Genomic DNA, 20731 nt, shown 5'->3' on the forward strand with positions numbered 1-20731 from the left:
ATCTGCTGGCAACGAGTTCCACAGGCTGACTGTGCGTTGTGTGAAGAAATACTTCCTTTTTTGTTCTAAACCTGCTTCACTGTGTGACCTCTGATTATTGTCTTATGCGAAGGAGGAAATAACATTTCCTTATTCACTTTCCCCACACCAGTCATGGTTTTTATAGACCTCTATCATATTATCGCCAATATTCAAGAGTTCAAATTTGCCCAGCTGAGATATTGCCCAGTATTTTAACAGCATAGAACTCCCATCTCTGAAGGCCCAATGTCCTTTCCGCTATGTGATTTCTCCCTCAGGCTCTTTAAAACATTTCACCCAATTTTTTTAGTGATACATTTATAGTGATTCTTTCCTACTTCTGGCTCCTTTTCCTTGATGATTTACTCTGCATGAACTATTGACAGCTAAATGGAATAGACGAAGGCCAGAAATACCATTTGTTTGTCTAGTCTAACCCCTGGCATAATACAGGCCATAGAAATGCAGCCTTGCTGCCCTTGGATCGACCCCAATGTCTTGTCTGACTAAAGCGTCTCTTCCAGAAGAGTATCCAGTATCCTTTGCTGATGCAGGGTGTCTGGCGTGGTGATCCAAGAAAGGTTCCAAGAAACTCAGTGCACAAGTGGGGCTGAGAAGTATAAATCTGGTCATTTTGGTAGCGCTCAGTTGGTAGCACTGGGGTAGAAGTCTCAAGTGGACCAGTGCTGCTGCTACAGGGCAGTGCTAGGGGAAAGGATGCTCCCGTCTTGGAAATGTCAGTGTGGCAAGGTAAAGGCGCTGTAGCCTGTAAAAGGCTTAATGGGGCCCCTGACTGCTTGGGGCAGAGTATAAAGGAAAAGGGAAGCTGAGTAAGTGGGGAAGGATGTGTCTTCTCTTCTCCTGGTTGCCTGAAGCCTGTGGAGATTCTTGCCCAGTGTTTCTCAGTTGATTTACTTTTGTGACCATCTTGTGGATAATAAAACAAGCCCCGAGGAAAGGGCCTTGACTAAAGACCTAATGCATGGAACTTTATTTCCCTTGCCTGGCTGATGAGACCACCCACTACCCTACAGTCACCCTGTAGGTGAAAGGCAAAAACTTTACACCACGTCTCCACAACTACAGCACTGTCGCTGTGCCTCTGTAGTACCGTAGCATAGATGCTTCCTGCAGCGACGGAAGCAGTTTTTCCATCGCTGTAGGTAATAATCCACTTCTCCAAGCGGCAGTAGCTGGGTCGATAGCCACACTGGTCAGGGATGTGGGTTTCTTCAGGCCCCTGACTGACCTAGCCACATCTACACTGGGGGGGTGAGTTCGCCATAGCTACAGTGCTCAGGGGGATAAATTGTCAGCACCGTAGCTATGCCGACCTCACTTTTACGTGTAGATGAGTCCCGAGTCTCTCACCCTTTTGGAGGCGTGGGTGCGAAGCTACACTCCAAAGCCACTGATCTAGAAGTACAGGTTCCACCTATAAGATAGTGATGTAGACACAGGTGCTGACTCCGCGGGTGCTCTGGAGCTGGAGCATCCACGGAAAAAAAATAGTGGGTGCTCAGCACCCACTGGCAGCCCCGCGGATCAGCTCCTTCTGCTCCCCTCCAGCACCTCCCGCCCACTGCAATCCGCTGTTCAGCGGTGTGCAGGAGGCGCTGGGGGTGAGGGGGCAGGAAGAGGCAGGGAAAGGGGCGGGGTTGGGCAGGGGTGGGGGCTTGGGAGAAGGGGTGGAATGGGGGCGGGTCCTGAGGTGGAGCGGGGGTCAAGCCCCCCTCGGGAACTCGGCACCTCTGGCTGTAGATGTGCAAGACTTCATTCAAGCCACTGACTGAGGCTATGTCTACCTTACAGAGCCTATGTTGGTATCGCCACCCCTCCTCCCCCAGTGGGAATGCAGCATATGTCAACAGAAGGAGCTTTTCTGCCAGGATAGGAACACCGCCTCCCCAAACAACGTTAGTTCTGCTGGCTGTGCCCGCTTCTGTCAGCGTTGCTGCATCTCCACTGGGGGCTTTCTCAGCATAGCCCCACTGGTCAGGGAGGTGGGTTTCTTAGGCCCCTGACTGACATAACTAGGCCAGTATACGTTTTTAAGTGTAGACCAGACCTCAGAAGACCAAAGCTTTATAGCCCATTGCCGATCCCCCCCAGCCACTGCCCATCACCGATATTCATTGGTGCAGATCAGTTCTGTAATTCACACTGTGCCCACACTGGCAGCTCATTATGATTAGCACTAACACAATGAAACCCGGTAGGCCCTGGCAATAAGTTACCTGCTTCCACTGTATGGCGAGCAGGCAGGAAATACTATAGCATGGTCCAAGCTTTCAGCCAAACATCACTGGCAGGCCTGGAGTGACCCCAAGATCAATTTTGTTTGCAGGAACTTAATGTGAGCTGTCGCAACCATGCCTGATTCCAAGTAACAGATACTTGTTCTTTCCTACCATGCTTATTGTAAGAATGTGAATCATCCCCACCTCTTCTGGGACTTAGTGGGATATAATATGCAAGTCTACAGGAATTCCATTGCCATGTAGCGGGAATCAGTATCCTCTGATTGCACCAGATGAGTCCAAAAATATTTTGTGTGCACATAATGGTTCTTCCCCGATTTAATGGTAACGGGGAAGTATTTAAAGCACAGATAATGAATGTGAGCCGGTCAGCTGATCATAGAATTAGTGATGGAGCTACAATGGCCCGTTTTTCTAACTTGTGGAAATCCTATTTGGAGAACCCTGCTTCCATGCTGCTAGATCTTAAATAAAGAACACTAATGCCAGAACACATCCTTAAACTCTGGGGGATTAAACTCAATAATTATAAAAGCTAGCTATGCTAGCATATGTCCGTTAGTACTTTTCTTATTATATAATGGCAATGGGAGACCTCAGAAATCAAAACGATCAGGGAGGTGGGTTGGATCAGGGACACAGGCTTTGGCATCTTTCATTAGTAGGTCGCCATTTCTAAACCTATACTGAGAGTGATCGGCGGTCTCTGTAAAATAAGTTGATGGCTTTAGTCCAGTTCTCTGACTGGCGTCCGCATTCCCCAAAACTGTTCCAATTGCAGAAGAATAAGCATGAGCTTGTGGTTAAGGTGCTGCCTGAAGGCTTAGGAGATCTGGGTTTGATTCTTTACTCTGCCACACATTTGCCTTGTGTAACGCTGGGCAAATCACTCTGTGTCTCAGTTTCCCCCATCTGTAAAGTGGGGATGAGACCACTTCCTTTGCCTTATTCCCTCTCTACATGTTTATCCACTGCTACTGGTCACAGATCTCACTCCAATTTCTGCTTTCTCCCTTGTTGGGGATGCATGAGTCCCAGGTATTAACAGAATAATTAATACCGATACAGCTGTTCTCAGGTGCAGCATGCTTGATAAACACCAGCTCTCGCCAAACACTTTGTAAGGGTGATAACTTGTATTCTCCCCATTTTGCAGATGGAGAAACCAAGACACAATGGGCCAAGCCCATCCCTGTTGTCACACCAGGGAATTACACCAGCATGAATGTGACCCAAAGACCTGGAAGGACTTGCCCCAGGGAGATGGGAGGGGAGAGTGGGACATTCACTGCCAATGCTTGAATTAGAATTCAGTCCCTAGTCCTGCGCTGATGACATCAAGCCAGATCTCTCAACCAGATCATTGAAAAGACACTTTCCTTTCAAGGGGCTGGAGTGTGACCTCACAGCTTGCCCTGAGCAAGAGGAAGCACATAGCAGGAACAAACTGTGACTGAGAGTTACAATGCATTCCTGCTTCCTAGCTTGTCCCGGTCTCGGGATGTCATCTGCTATTGAACTATACCAGGAACAGGTTAGCCCCCACTTTCCACGCAACAACTGAGCTCTCCTGGGCGGTGTATGGGATATCAGAGGAGTCAAGGCTCCAGTCATGCTCACTCATGTGTGCAAGGGGAAGGAGCAGTGTCATGATTCACAGGTGGTCCAGCAGGGGGAGTACATAAGGACGGTCATACTGGGTCAGAGCGATGGTCCATCTAGCCCTGTATCCTGTCTTTTCACAGTGACCAGTGCCAGGGCAATTTATTGAGTGATCCATCCCCCATCATCCAGTCCCAGCTTCTGGCAATCAGAGGTTTAAGGACACCCAGAACACGGGTTGTGTCCTTGACCAACTTGGCTAATAGCCATTGATGGACCTAGCCTCCAATAACTTATCTAATTCTTTTCTGAGCCCAGTTATACTTTTGGCCTTCACATCGTCCCCTGGCAACGAGTTCCACAGGTTGACTGTGAATCGTGTGACCAAGTACTGCCTTTTGTTTGTTTTAGCCCAGCTGCCTATTAACTTCATTGGGTGACCCCTGGTTCTTGGGTCATGCCAAGTGGTAAATAACACTTCCCTAGTGTCACTTTCTCCGCACCCTTCATGATTTTATAGACTTCTGTCATATCCCCCCTTAGTCATCTCCTGTCTAAGCTGAGCTGGAGGAAGGGAGTATCTTTCCTTTCTCTGTGGCTGTTTTAGGCCAGTAAGTTTGCACAAGCTTTGCCGGCATAAGATGACTCCTTTAACCGTTAAAGGTGGGGTTTTCAAAAGCACATCAGTGACCGAGGAGCGTAAATCCCATTAGGTGCTTTTGAACCCCCCCCCATAAAAACATATGTGGCCCCAATAAACAGACCCATAGATGCTCCCTCCCATATTCACTCCACCTGCAAGTCCCCGTTCCTAATAAGGCTCCTCAAAATGCTCCCATGCTGATTTCAAAGCACCAACGACGCCCGCTCCCGAACAACCCTACCATACCAAACTGATGTGCCGGGGGAGAGATTTGGAAAGGCATCACATTCCACTTGCGATCTGTTTACCAAAAAAAAAAAATCTTTAAAATGGCTTTTTAAAAACTACCTCGACAGTGTCCCCTTTAGAAACAGCTTCTTCCAAAAAAATAAACAAACAGGCCTGTTTTTCTGGTGTGTGAAAAAAAAAATATCTTGTGGGATCCATGAAATTCCTAAAACACAACACAAGAACCAGCTTGAGCAGGGCTGCGCGCAGGTCTCAGGGGTTTTTCCTCTCGTGGTTACCGTGATGTCATCAGCAGGCTTGGATGCGTGTGTGCGAAGAATAAATGTTTGTGTGTGCAAGGGAGAGAGAGGGGGAAAAAACTCAACACAGATTAATTTGTGAAACAAGCCAAGCACAATAACGGGCTGGAGGCAAAAATTCCGAAAAATCCTCCCGCAATGCTAGCTTATGTTCCATCTGTTTTAAAGCACAGGGACTGATCCAAAACCAGTGAAGTCAATTCAGAGGCCTCCTGACTTAAATGGGTGTTAGATCAGGTCCTGAGTGCATAGGCTTGTATTCTCCATCACACCCCAGAGCTCAGACAACTGTGCTGATGGGAAATAGAATTTGTTGGGCAATAATATAAAACCTAAGAACTCAGTAATGCTACTTGGGCTGTGGGACTAGTATCATCAAGTCTCTTTATTATCTGCAAAACCCTCCAGCTCTTTATCAGCAGCTTTTCCATCCCAGAAAATGATGTGGTTTGATTTTTGTACAGTGCCTAGTAGAGTGGAGTAAATAACAGATTGCTGGTTCGGTGGGAGACCCCAAACAAATACAATTAAAAAAATCAGTTCAGATCCAAACAAATCTGAAATTTTCCAGAAGTTTTGGGGAATCTCAAGAGTCCAATTCTGGTCTGTTCCAGATTCAAACCTGGATCTCCTACATCCCAACTGCTTAGCCAAACCCTTGGGTGAAAGGGTGTGCGATAATATTAAAAAATGATATAGTGCACAGGTTAAGAAAAGAGTGTCTGTACATCTGGGTATAGTGCTTAGATTAGCCACAAATACGAAGTTTGTTTTTAAAGTCATAAGACACATATAGTACATAATCAGCAATAACCTACATTTAGGTGAATAAATCTAAGAATACAGTTTCTATATTAGCATCCAAGTATTCGGGTGCATCACTCATGCAAAGTTATACAGAGAGTTGGTTGTGGAAAGCAAATATAGCAATGAGTGAAGATTGTCCCTCAGTAATTGAGAATTTAGGGTAGGTTGTCCATTTAGAAAATACAATCCATGAGGAAAGTATTTCAGTTACTTTCCCAACTGTGCTTTTCATCGGCACTCCAGCTCATCCCTCCTGGTATTGCCAATGTCCGGTGATATGTTCTATGTAGATGTCCCTCGACCATCTGATGGCGTCCGACACTATGAGTTGCCACATCAGCCAAGCATAGCGCTGACCGATTCCGCATTCTCTCAACACTTGCTCGTCACTGGGGTCTCAGGCACCCAGGGCTCTGACAGTCAGCGCGTGTGTCTGAACCTGGTAACCCCTAGCTCTCAAGGTGTCGGCCAGAGGGGCGTATTTCTCTACCTTTCAAGCTTGGGCATCGTGGAAGGCCGGGGTCCTGTTCTGGAAGGGCACTGTCACGTCCACCATCATGATCTTTTTCTGGTTCTCGTTGGCGATGACTGCCAGAAACTGGGAGTGGACAACAGGGGATGGATCTCTTGAAAATTGCCCTGTTCTGTTCATTCCCTCTGAAGCATCTGGCACCAGCCACCATCAGAAGACAGGATTCTGGGTTAGATGGACCACTGGTCTGACCCGGTATGGCCGTTCTCATGTAATACATTGATACACATTTAATCCTTATTATTGGTATTACAGTCACATCTAAAGGCCTCACCCAAGATCTGAACCACAACATAGCCTCTGCCCCAAAAGGCTTGGGCAACACTAGCCCTTGAGAAAGGCAGTAGCATTGTCACCACCATTTTACAGATGGGGAACTGAGCAATTAAGTGACTTGTCTGTGGTCCTACAGCAGGTGATTGGCACAGCTAGGACCTGAATGCAGGTCATCTGGGTCCTAGGGTCAGTGCCTTAGCCATAAGACCAGCTTCTCTCTCTCTACCTTTTACGCTGATGGCCGTCAGCTGTTCACACCTTCCTTGAAAACCTCTGCCCATTTTGGCCAAGTCCATCTGTGTCTTCTATTCAACCTATATCAGGTGAATGCCTCCAAGATGGAAATGTTTCCCTGGGGCATTTGGACCCACCTCAAGCTCTTCTGTCTCCCTATGCAGACATCTTCAACCATGCCTTTATCGCCTCTCACTTTACCCGGTGCAACTAATTAAGATGGGCTATTATCAGCAGGAGAAAAAAAACTTTTGTAGTGATAATCAGGATGGCCCATTTCAGTTTGACAAGAAGGTGTGAGGATACTGAACATGGGGAAATAGATTCAATTAGAATCAATTCAATCTGAGCCATTACACACATTGAATCTATTTCCCCCTGTTAAGTATGCTCACGCCGTCTTGTCAAACTGTCTGGAATGGGCCATCTTGATTATCACTACAAAAGCTTTTTTTCTCCTGCTGATAATAGCTCATCTTAATTAATTAGCCTCTTAGAGTTGGTAGGGCAACTCCCACCTTTTCATGTTCTCTGTATGTATATATATCTCCTTACTATATGTTCCATTCTATGCATCTGATGAAGTGGGCTGTAGCCCACGAACGCTTATGCTCAAATAAATTTGTTAGTCTCTAAGGTGCCACAAGTACTCCTTTTATTTAGACTGAGCTTTTTGAGGTAGACTGTCTCTCGTTATGTGTTTGTTCAGCGCCTAGCACAGCAGGGCCCCGATCCTGCTACTGTGATATACATAGTAACCCTCATGCTTCTCATCTGTTCAAGCATACGGTTCAAAATGATCATCACTCACTATCTGCTAAATAACACCCATGTACGTGGCATTGGACAAGACCCGGACGATGACACTGTCCAACCTAAGGAGCTCCCTGTCTCAACTGCAGTCAGATCTGACCCTTCTAGTTTCTAAAACTTCCCATCCTTACTCATAGACCTCATCCTCTCTCCCTCACCTTCCTTGCCAGGAAGCTCCCTCCTCTTTGTCCCTCCATGATGGGAAGGTGCCAAATTACTGTGAATCACTGTGGCTGATATGAATAAGTGTGCTAAGCATGAGTTTGATATGGCTTGCGATGTCTGAACTTGCTAGGGGATTCTGAGAGCATTAGATAGATGGTGTGGACATTGACTGGAAGTGCTGAAACTGTACTTGAATGGTTAATAAAGGCTCTATCTGCGTGTATGTTTCAACATCGAACTTTGGAATATATCAGCCAGGGGACCAGCTTTATCAAAGAAAAGAAGACATAAAAACATGTGATCAGTGGGCTTGGTACAGGCTGACCGGGATCAAAATGACCCCTCTGGATGGCATCCCGCTAAGAGCTTAAGTGAATGATTGATGAGAGGATAAATGATGATTGAGCTTTGGTCTGTGCCTGTTTTGCAGCCCCCTTCTAAAATATTAATTAAAGAAAACCAGTAATGAAACGCTCACAGGGCATATTTCTGGGACATGTGATTCCTTTGAGAACAAAAGGTATAAATGCTAAGCAAAGTAAATTAGTTATTTAGTTCCCCAATTAACATCTGAAGAGGCCCGAGACGCTGTAAGACAGAAGGCCTCGGGGTAACTAAGACCCTGCTACGAGGGACTTTTGTGGGACTTTTGAACCAGAGGGCCTCGGGGTAACCAAGACCCTGCTTCGGGGGACATTTGACAGACCAAGTACGTGAGAGAGGGAAAGAAGAGAAGAAAAGAAGTCTCCATCAAGGACTGGTAGCTATATCTGCTTTGTTTGCCAGTCAGGATACTGTGTAAGGCCAACATAGTTACTGAGGGTTTATGCTTGGGGAATTGAGGCTTCTTAGGGATGTGTATTATATAACCGTTACTGCTTGTGTGATTCTGTCTCAAACAAATGACTATGAATTAAGCATATTGTTTTCCGAATTTTCACCGGTACTGGTAACAATCTGCCCAGCTGTGGGCCATTAAAGATCTGTTTCAACACTCCACACCACCTCAGCAGTGCTGGCGAGAGAGCCTTCACCTCCCCCCACCCCCAGAGCTATGAAATTTGCAAAACACATAGTGACTATGAAATTGGCAACAAGTTTTATGAATTTCCCCCTCCTAATTTTTCTACCCATTCTAATTATTATTCGTATTACGGTGGCACCTACAGACCCCAATTTGGGATCAGGGCCCTGTTGTGTTAGGTGCTGCACAAACACAGAACAAAAAGACAATCTCTGTCCCAAAGAGCCCAGGCTCCAAGTAGAAGACAAGAGGTGGATATGACCGACCGACCGACCAGAGCAGCACCAGTTAGCTGTGAGACCAGTGTGGCTCTGTTGGTATGTATAAGCTACTGAAACTCATTTAAATTTGTGAAGTATTCAGGGTACAGCCTTTATGAAAGGGACTGTACAAAACGGAGCTGTGTTGTATATGACAATTCTGACCCTTTTCAGCCATTGGGCATATTGCATATAGTATTGCCAGCTCTTGTGATTTAAAAGTTTCACTATATTGTCTTCCTTAAAGCACCAGTTCCTGGAGTCATGTGGTTCAGGGGCAGTATGGCCTACTGGATAGAGCACTGGGGTGGGACTCGGGCAATCTGAGCTCTATTTCTGGTTGTGCCACTGGCCTGCTGGGTGATCTTGGGCAAGTCACTTCCCCTTTCTGTGCCTCAGTTTCCCCATCTGTGAAATGAAGAAAATGATACTGACCTCCTTTGTAAAGCACTGTGAAATCTACTATGTGAGAATCTCAGCTTTCATTTTTAAAAAGTTTCTAGGCCTCCCGGCTGCAGAAAAAAGCCGGAAAATGGGACTGCTACGCCAGAAGATAAAATCAATAAATAAGTAAAAGGAACCACCATCATTTTATTTAAAAAAAAAAAAATCTCATGATTTTTAAGCCAGTCTTATGAATATTGTTTTTGGAGGGCGAGGGGCTGGCTCGGGAGTTTTGAACATGTAGGGTTGGCCACACTACAGGTGCAGCTGCCTTAAAAAAAATTCAGCCCCATTCAATGGTGAAGGAGAAGGCCCCTATCCAGAGCCCCCTGAGGGTGCAGAAGGGGACGTTTACCCCAGGCCATCTGTTAGAGAGGATCCCCAAACCAAATGCCCCCCTGCACAAGGTCGGAATGCCCGGAGAGAGAAGCCTGGCCCAGCCCCACGGGACAGGAACTGCCGCTGTGAGGTGAGCTCAGGGCAGACTGGCTCTCCAGCCCACCCCCCCTCAGTGGTGATTTTCTTGGAAGGGTTTCAGATTTTGCCCCAGGCCCCCCAAAACAGCCGTGCAGCTCCGCCACGCTCCCTATCTCACTTTTAGTGTCCCTTTCCAACGGCTCCTGATTTGATTTCTCTCCTCCGCCCCGAATAAATGTCCAGCTTCAAGCTAGGAAAAGAGATCAGTTCAATTCACCTGCTTTCACTCACAACATCTCCTCTGCCTCCCCCCAGCTGCTTTTCCCACGGTTGGCTTCCAGTACAGCATGGGCTATTCCCCGTCCTGTTCCATCTGAGAGGGACCATTGTGCCCTCGTTAATTGCCCTGTGTTGAGAGGCTCTGGCTGATGGGGAAAGCCGGACGTGCTGGGAATGGAGCTCACAAGGTGACGTGTGTTGGGGGACGCGCGCCTGACCTAGACAGACAGCAGTTCAGCCAGGTTCATTTCTCCATAAACACTTCTGTTTACGCAGCAATTCCCCCCCCCCCCCCGCCCCCAAAGGCCTGGTTTTATTTTTATGTTTGTTGATTCATAACGATACATTTTTTAAAAGCGAACATAATAAACGCAGTGTTTCTCTCCTCAAAAGAAAAATAAATAAGTACGTGCTGCCCAGGATCCAAGTCGAATTATCTCCTTTCGTCCCCAACTCCAGCCTGGAGCAGATTAACACAACCCGGGGACCTATGCACAGATTAACGGACACCTATGCACAAATGCTGCTATGGAGCAGATTAACACAACCCAGGGACCTATGCACACTTCAGCCTGGGAACACCTGTGACCCCATTTCCTCCTTAGCGAGGTTGCTGGGCTGGCGCTCGTCTCTGGCCACCTTGAACCTCCTCCCACCGGGGATCACGGCCCCATGTCTTCAGATGGGCTGGGGTCTGCCCTAGAGGAAGGAGGACCCAGACCCCACCCATCCAAACATGGGATGCTTTACGTAGGGGCCCATGGTCAGCTGGCAGAAGCAAGGGTCTCCCCACACATATAGCCCCACAGATTTCCATTAAGATGAATGCATCTGCTCATCCCATTCTGAGCTATTGTTTCAGGCTCTCTGCAGATTCAGGTAGATGCCACAGCATCAGTTACATTTAGACCACTTCAGAGCCATTAGGGGTAGAAACTTTTTTTTAAATGAAATCTGAGCTGGTGGGCTGGGAATGGATTTATAATGCTTATGCCTTAATCCAGTCCTGACCCAAGTGCCTTTTATTCTGCAGCATTTCACTACCTTCATTAAGCTGATCTACCCTTTCACAGGCTGTGATTTATAACAATTCTAGGAAGCTGGAGTCGGGGGCACCGTAATGCAGCCACAACTAAAATGCAAGCCAATTTACAAAGTGAGGCCCTGGAAACCACACACGGGCTGACGGACAAATTGGTCTGGTGGTTTATTACAACAATGCTCAGCAAGCTGCAATGCTAGAGGATTATAAGCAAGGCAGCCAACAGAGGGGGGAGCAGGAAGGTTAAAGAAGGTGGCTGTCTTATTCCGAGTGTGGTAACAGAGTGGTAATATTTTATCTTTTTAGGCCAATGCAATATACTCACATTGCTGGCTGGAAGTGAAATTTCTGGGTGGCCACCATGATAACTACTATAATAAAAACTAGAGCTGGGTGGGAAATGAGACATCATAACTTTTTCCTGTTCCGCACTGGGACCTTTTGAATTTTTTCACAAAAAACTAAAGGGACACCCCACCCCCACCCAGAGCAGACAATAGCCCAGTGATGCGGCTACCATTTAGGATGTGAGAAACCCCAATTCAAGTCCTGAATCAGACCCACCGGGAGGGGTCTCTCTTCCCCCCATGCCCGCCCTAAAATTCCATCCTGGAACCCAGCAAAAGTTTTGTCAAAACTGGCCCCTCCCCCTCCCTTTCATTAAAGGCAAGTTTTGATTTCAATGAATCCGCATTTTCCAATGAAAAACCATGTGATCAAAAAAATAATCCCTGACTGGCTCCAATCTAAACAGCAGAAGTGGGGTGAATCCTAGAGCACGTTCTTCTTGTAATTTGTTAGGATCTGGTTTTCAGCAGGCACATATCAGAAAAGTGACCTTTTCCATGCTCCAAAACCCATGGAGATTGTCCGTTTAAATTATATAATCTCTGTGCTGCAAGTGATGCAATTTAATACATGCAGGAAATCATGCACTTTTTGGGCACCATCAGGTATGTACATGTGAAAGGTTGTGCACATTTACAAGTGGAGGCCGGTTTGAAACCTCCCTTGAAACCCAGGCTCTTCAAGTTTATTTGCAACTCTCTGGGGCATTTTAAGACATGACGGTCTTGAAAGTTATCTTCTAACTCCTTCCATACTGCAATGGGTGTTGCCTAGCAACTAGCACATGGACTGGGACTCTGGAGACCTTCTAATCCTGGCCTTGCCATTGGCCTCCTCAGTGATCTGGGGCAAGTCACTTCCTCAGTCTCCCCATCTAAATGGATATAATGATACTGACCTAATTCACAAAGCACTTTGAGATCTGCTCAGGAAGAGGTTATATATACACACAGACAGTGTGTACATCATTATTTCTATAGCTCAAAACAGCCGATCATCCTGAAGACAAATTCTTTCCCCCTAGATTTAGTAAATTGTGGCTCACATTAACCCGATCCAGTTCCTAGTCCGTACCTGTGCTCCTTAACTGAGGGCATTCCAAGATAGCCCCTCTGCCATGTTTGCAAAAGTCCTCCCTGAACATTGCCACCTCTAATGGAATGTAGGCTTCACTGCGTCACAGGCAGTGGGATGCCCATGGACTATCTGGAATAGCTAATGCTGTTGGCCTTAGGATCAGTGAACTGGAACAATTTCTTTCTGTGCTCTCACCATGAAGGTCACGGTCCCTGGTGACCCAATGGCCAAACTACCACAACGTGCTGGCTTGTGTTGTATGTGTGTCCCACTGCCGCCTACGGGGCTCAACACTTGGCCATTGTCTAGCCCTTTAGGGGCAGGAGGCCCATAAAGATACAAGCCCCACTCAAAGTAGGGGTACGTCTATACTTACCTCCAGGTTCGGCGGTAAGCAATCGATCTTCTGGGATCGATTTATCGTGTCTTGTCTAGACGCAATAAATCGATCCCGGAAATGCTCGCCGTCGACACCGGTACTCCTGCTCCGCGAGAGGAGTACGCGGAGTCGACGGGGGAGCCTGCCTGCCGTGTGTGTACCCGCAGTAAGTACCTTGTAGTTCGAACTAAGATACTTCGACTTCAGCTACGTGAAGTAGCTGAAGTTGCGTATCTTAGTTCGAACTGGGGGGTTAGTGTGGACCAGCCCTAGGTTTCAGCTGGACCCCAAGGCATTCAATCCAGCCCAGGCTGACAGAAACCAAAGCTTTTTGCCATGGGGCAACTGCTTTGCAAAGCAAACAGGCGGGTCTCCGCCATTTCCTAGTGGACAACTATACATATCGATCATGGGCTTGGTCTCCCACAGCATCCCCTTCTGGGAGGGTGGCTGGGCCATGCACTCACCTGGTCTTCAGCGAGGGAGGTTTGATCTGAACTGGTACCCTAGAAGTAAAACGCTCAAACACATCATTCAAGTTCCCTGAACCCTCCAGCTCCCTATAACTCTCTTGACTTTAAACCTAGAGCCTACAGTAGTTAAAGTTTAGTGTGTCTGTGTTTAAAAGATGGGGCAAAGGGGAGAGAAAGGAAGTGCTAAGGTGAAAAGAAGTCTTGGCCAAGGGCTTGTGAAAGTCAGTTTTTTTTTCTCCCTCTCTACTTCCCGTCTTTCTATATTTGGTGTGAAGTGAAATATAATAGTTTGGTTCAGCTGTAGTTCTGTCCAGTTTTTCCCCAGTATGAAACCTGAAGTACAATTCTAACCTTTCCCTTCTGTGCAGAATAAATCACAGTGCTAGGCTTTTACCAGAACGTGAATCCGCAGCTCTGCTCCCCTAAACCGAAAACAACAAAAAACACAAAATTGAAAAACGGATACACAATCCAGTCGAGTAGAGAAGAAATGTTGATGAAGTTAACACACATGGTACCAATTACCACCTCCAGTGCCTGCCAGCCACTAAATATCTGGAGAAACCAAATTTCACACCTCATCTTGCTGCTGGGGATATAACTGCAACTCCAGAGAGCCTTGGTGACTCCCCTCCCTTTCTTTCCAGCTATTCCAATTGGTCTGTGTTTCCTTGCTGGGATGCAACACTAGAATTTCCCTTTCCAATAAAACTCCGTAAAAGAGTTGACCTTCTTCACAGCAGGATTAGTGTTCAGCCCAGATCCTGCAAACGTTTAATGTATGCGCTGATCAACTTTGCACGTGTTCATAGTTCCACATGAGTGAAAGGGTTTATAACAGAAGAAATCAAATGCCCATCACAATAAAAGGAGCAAAACCAGCTTCATTAAAGACTGAAATCTATGAACGCCGAAGACCATTGTGCTTCGCTGGGACAATTATTTAGGATTTGTATTATTGAAGCACCGAGGAACCCCCGTCCCCATTGTGTTGGGCGCTGTACAAACACAGAACAAAAAGTCCATCCCTGATCCAAGAAGCTGACAATCTAAGTAGAACACAAGAGACAACAGATGTAGACAGACAGATGGGGAAGTACGAGGAAACAATGAGACAATATTGGTCAGCATGATAGGCAGTCACGTTTCTTGTAGGCATCCCAGCAAAAGGAGAGTTTTATAGGAGGGATTTGAAGCAGGATGCAAATTACAATCCCCAGGACCCGGTGTGCGAGTCGGGAGTTCAAAGCCTTCTCGGCCAAGGTGCTCTGGCTGAGGAAGAAACTTCCAGAGGAAGGCCTCTTCTGAGACTAACCATCTTTAAGGAAACTCCTTCCTCTTAGACAAAGCCTTTCCACCATCACAAGAATGACACTTGCAACATTGACGTTCCCATCTACCTAAGCAACCCTCCCTCCCACACAGGCACTGACACAACCACCTCAACCAGCCAGCCAACACAACCACACCAATACCCAAGCAGTGCTTTCCCCTGAAAAGAAGTGTGAGAGACTCCATGAAGGTCCCTAGGGTCTTCAGGGTTGCTATTGATTTCATATGGAAGGTACTCAGATACTACGGGGATGGGTGCCAGTATTAAACTGATGGATGGGTAAACAGATAGAAAGAATGAATGCGGCATGAAGGAAAAGCTGTATCTGAATGCTGGCCATTTGACTAGCTGCGCACGTTCTCTTTCTTACACTGAAAACGTGTTCTCTCTTGCACGTCTACAAGAGAATGGGGCTTTTCTCCTCACAGCTTTCGGACAAGATGTAAAACTGAGGGCCTGACCACTTGTGATCCTTAGAAGTCCCTGGCACTTTTTTGTAAGAGATGAGGTGTTAATCCCACAGTCCTGGCCAAATTCCAGGTTGAGTAAAAACATTCTTCCTGCTTGAATTCTCCCTGCGGGTGTCCTTCACTTGGTTATTGATAGACTACAGAGTATGCATCTCCTTCACTTCCTGCCCCAAACTGTTGTGCCCTGTTGCTCTGTGTTGCTAAATAGTGGCCACCTTCTAACCCAGAAGTGGCTGCATTTCAACGGTAGGTGAAGCGATCTCTCTATCTACATTATTTACTTCACAGTAATGCAGTGATACTCAATTAGATATACCCGTGGGCCAATTTGAGAATTTTATGACAAGAGGCGGGTCATTTGTGCAGAAGGCTGACCAAAAATTTTAAAAAACAGCTGCCAATAAATAAAGATCTTGATTGCAATACAAGTATTAGTGTTTCTATCTTTTAACAAAGCTTATAAATCAACATGACCTGTGTTTGTGGCAATCTCTAATGGGAAACGTGACATCGACGATTCCCGGCAAGCTTTGTGAAGAGTGGTTTGTAGGGGGTAAGGGGAAGGCGCATGCACTGGGAAAGATGTTCATCTGTCAGGCGATTGAGGTGTTGGTTTTTTATAATGTTCATGATAGAAAACCCAGATCCGCAGAGATACATTGACCAAACATCATTAAAATATAGATGGCTAGATACTTGCTATTCTGAAACTGGTCAGCATATTGAGTCCAGAAATCGCCACGTTCTACTTCTCTGAATTTTGCCTTCAAGATATCTGAGCTTTGGAGTCTACAATTTCTAATTGAAAGGCACCTTCATCGACTGAATCAAGAATGTGCTTTGCTTCAGAAGGGCCAGGTCCACCGGCAGAGACAACAAACAGAGCACAAACAAATAAAAGCAAATCCTTCAGAATTTTAAAATTCTGAAATCGCATTTCAAAATTTTCAATCAGATTGTTTAGGAATTCTTGCATTGTTTTCATCGAAGTTTCATCAGTAGCAACAACGCGCAATGTGAGAAAGTGCAACATCTTTCCCGTTCAGTCTGTCTGGAAGATTTCGAGATTCCTCTGAAAGTCACACCCTTTTTCAAACAGATCCCCGACACTGCTTGCACAGCCTTGGAGCTGCACGTTGAGAGAATTCAAGTGACCAGAAATATCGCACAGAAAAGCTACCTGTGACATAGAGGGGACATCATTCATAAATTCCAGGCACTCACAAGTCTTGTTGGTTTTGTGGTTGGAAAGAAATTCTATTATTTCTTTTTGAAGGCACAAAACCTCTCTAACACATGCCCCCTACTTAACTAACAAACATTGTTATGCTGCAACTGATCATTGTATTCAAAAACAATGCAAACTAGAAGTTGAATGTATGTAGTTCACTAATCTCATCACAATGCCTATTGTTTTTTTCAAGTCCCCAGACAACTTACTGCACCAGACAGGCTGGTGAATGCTGCAGTGAAATGTATTTAATGAAGGGTGTATCGTTGCCAAACGTGAAGCAAAGTCCTTCTCTTTCCCTGTCACGGAGGGACCTTCGTCTGTAACAAGCAAGTTTACTTTCTGCAGATCTAAACCATTTTTTTCAAAAAAGCCTTTTACCCTTTCAAAAATTCTCTCTCCTATGGTGTAGGTTTCTAATGGTATTAAGCACAAAAATTCTTCCTTGAAAATTTCACAATCATAAAATCTAACAAATAGCGATAGCTGGGCAGTGTCACTTAAATCACTTGATTTGTCCACTGCAAAAGACATGTATGTGTCATTATTTAAATTGGAAAGCCATGATGACAAACAATCCTTGTAAATTATCTCCATAACAAAAAGAAAATCCGCTGTCCAATTTGGGTTAAAAGCTCGGTTTTCGCTGTCAACTTTACGACATTTACTCCCTCTTGTATTCATTTTTGGCTCCATTTCCATCACTAATGAAAAATGGGCAGCACCCTTGCTCCATCGTAATCGATGCTATCATGAGAACTTAATTTGTGCTGGGAATGAACCCCAGCACCTCTAGGCTTGGCAGTTCATAGCCCTGGCACCTCTGGGCTCCTGGACAGCAGCTACTGCTCTCCAGCCACCCAGCTCCAAAGGCCGCACCACCGCCAGCAGCAGTGCAGAAGTAGGTGTGGCAATACCATATCATGCCACCCGTACTTCTGCCCTGCTGCTGGCGGCAGCGCTGCCTTCAGAGCTGGGCACCCAGCCAGCAGCCGCCACTCGCTGGCCACCGAGCCAGTGCTTAATGTGTGCCGTGGCTTGCCGGCACCTCTTTCATTATAAATTAAGCACTACCAGTAAGTTACTCACTAAGGAAGTGATGGGCAAATGATAGTGCATCACTGTTTGTGAATTTAATTATAAACATTTTTTAAGGTATGCTGGTGGGACACACACGAAGCCTTGGCAGATCACATTTGGCCTGCGGGCCACCTATTAAGTATCACTGTTGTAATGTCTGATCATCCCTGACTATATCATTAATAGCCTCACACTGGGTACACTGCCCTACAAAGTCATTTGGGTCTCATTGCCACAGAGGATAGTATGGGGCAAGAAAATGCCCAACGCTCCTCCTTTGCATGCAGTTCAGAGACATCAACATTCAGGTGGACCACGCTTGCCTCTTGAGTGAGGGAAGGATGCAAATAGATCAGAAGACAGCAGTGCTCTGCCAAGACAATTCAGGACAGCAAGATTGATGGTGACTGGCAGCTAGTCTGAAACAGAGCAGCCTCCATCCTCCGCTCGACTGGTCCTGTGCTAAAGGCCCCCCTGTCATACATCTATTCAGACTGTGTAGGCAGGAGAGACAGTGCTTGATTCCTTCATAAAAGGAATCTGGGGAATTTAAAGAGCTTTGCCTAGCTTTACGGCCCAGATCATGTGTTACTTTTCTCGTGTCTTGAACATGTGAATCTTGCCTTAAAACAAGAAGAAGAAAAAAAACCCGTAGACTTCAGTTTCTCTCAGAGGCAAATATCATCAACAACAGGGGTTCTCAAGCTGGGAGGCGGGACCCCTCAGAGGGTCGCCAGGTTATTACATGGGGGGATCGCAAGCTGTCAGCCTCCACCCCAAACCCCGCTTTGCCTCCAGCATGTATAATGGTGTTAAATAAATAAAAAAGTGGTTTTAATTTATAAGGGGGGGGGGGGGTCGCACTCAGAGGCTTGCTATGTGAAAGGGGTCACCAGGACAAAAGTTTGAGAACCACTGATCAACAACTTAATGCTTTGATTCAAGGCACTGGCAGCACATTAAAACAGCAATTAAGTCACTCTTGTGACGCTGAGCTAGTTTCTATTGAAGGCTGCCATGGGTGGCTAATATTCAAAGTGGGCAGGAAGGGAAGGGGACAGACCAGGGAGAGAAGCTGAGAAAGGAACAGAAGGGAGGGGACTTTACAATCCGGGGTGGGAGAGTTTGAACGCGAGGGACATGCAGACACAGAGACGGGCAGAGACAGAGAATGAAGAGGTGTTGCACTGCCTGGGTCAGCTCTCAGTGTACTAGCAGGAGACAAGGCTGCCAGGGAAATTTCTCTTTGCGATCCCTCTGGCTACAGAGCCCGGCCCCTGAGACCAGCTAGAACTCCCCTGCCACTGCAGCAGGAGGACTGGGTTTGGAGCACAAAATGGCAGCCAAGTGAAACGAAACCAGCAGCGCTGCCAGAAAAGCAAGTGGATTTCTGTGACAGGGAGGAGGTCTTCTGCAGCTGCCGGTCAAAGGGGGGTCATTCAGAGGCTGCAGCCAGGGAATTGACAGGGCCCTAGTTTCAGGCCAGGATTTGTCAATCACAGCATACATGGAACAGATCTGGGCCTCCGCTTGTGGAAATCAGGAGGGAACTAACCAGTTCGGCAAACTGGTAGGCATGGCAAATCCTTTCACTGCTGGGTTGCTAGTTCATAGCCACACCTAGTCTTTACTTCCCAGAAGTCTTTGATGGATGTCCAGTGATCCCTGTTTGATGTGATGAGGGCCTGATCCAAAGCCTGCTGAAATAAGTAGCAGTCTTTCCATCATTTTCCATAAGCATTGAGTTAGGCCTGAAGTTAATAGTAGTCTCCATCTAGTTCCTGCTGGACAACCATATACCTCACGATAAATACCATCACAACTGGCCTTCACCAGCTTGTGAATGGTCTCCATAGAGACCAAGGCCCTGCTGGCCATGGAGAGCTATCTCCTCAGTACAGGCAGTTTCTCCTGGTCCAGATGGAGACACATGATCATGGGAAGAAGGGATGAAGCATGTGCTGTTGTTGACTGCTGTACCCGGTCTGTGAGCCAGATGTACAGACCGGGTCCGATTTACAGGACAAGCAGCTTGCGGGGAGGAATGCGGCACAAAGTAACCTGTTTTGAACTTGTCAAACAGCCAGATAAATTATTCTCCAATTTTTTGTTCTGTTCATTACAGTATATCTTTATCTACTGCTGGGGATAATTTGATTTATACAAGGGTTTGTAACAAAAAAATTGAATCAATAGTACTATACAGAAAATTGTTCAGTCAATACCAGTTTAGCAGAGGGCCCAATCTTTCTGCATTGCACACAGTTTATTGGATACAAGCACTAAAAGTTACAAGTGTCCACCCAACATTCATTAGCTCTAGCTACGGGTTACATAGCTAGCCTTGTGGATACATTTTTCTGGCTAGACTTCCCCAGTGATAGAGAAGAATAGAGCCAAGAGATAAGTCTTTAAGGGTCCTGCTTGCCCATTACCACGGGGGGGAAAAATAATATTTGGTCTTTATATGCAGAACCCATCTTACCAGAAGATCCCAAATATGTAGTAATGTCTGGTTTTGCACTAGGGTGACCAGACAGCAAATGTGAAAAATCGGGACGGGGGTGGGAGGTAATGGGAGCCTATATAAAAAAAAAGACCCCAAAATTGGGACTGTCCCTATAAAATCGGGACATCTGGTCACCCTATTTTGCACTGTCTAATCTTGCAGCTTTGATGAGTTGTAAAACTGCATAATTTTATTGAAGAACCAACAAAGCGTTCAGTGTTCAGGAACACAGACAAGCTGTAAGTCATTTACTTTTGTGTGTTTTTCACTGTATCTTCATGGGGGGAAAAAACAATAAAAAAACATAATCACACAAAAATTGCAGCTTAGTGAGGCAGAATGTAGTTTCCCAAGTTGGAATCTAGCTAGGACTCTGGCTAAACGTCTCCCGGGATCTTTAATTACCACGAGTGGTCAGAAGCTCCATTTTCTTGTCCAAATAGAAATATGAATGAGAGAACAA

Source organism: Emys orbicularis, chromosome 2 (genome assembly GCF_028017835.1).
Source record: "Emys orbicularis isolate rEmyOrb1 chromosome 2, rEmyOrb1.hap1, whole genome shotgun sequence".
In the NCBI taxonomy this organism is placed as follows: Eukaryota; Metazoa; Chordata; order Testudines; family Emydidae; genus Emys; species Emys orbicularis.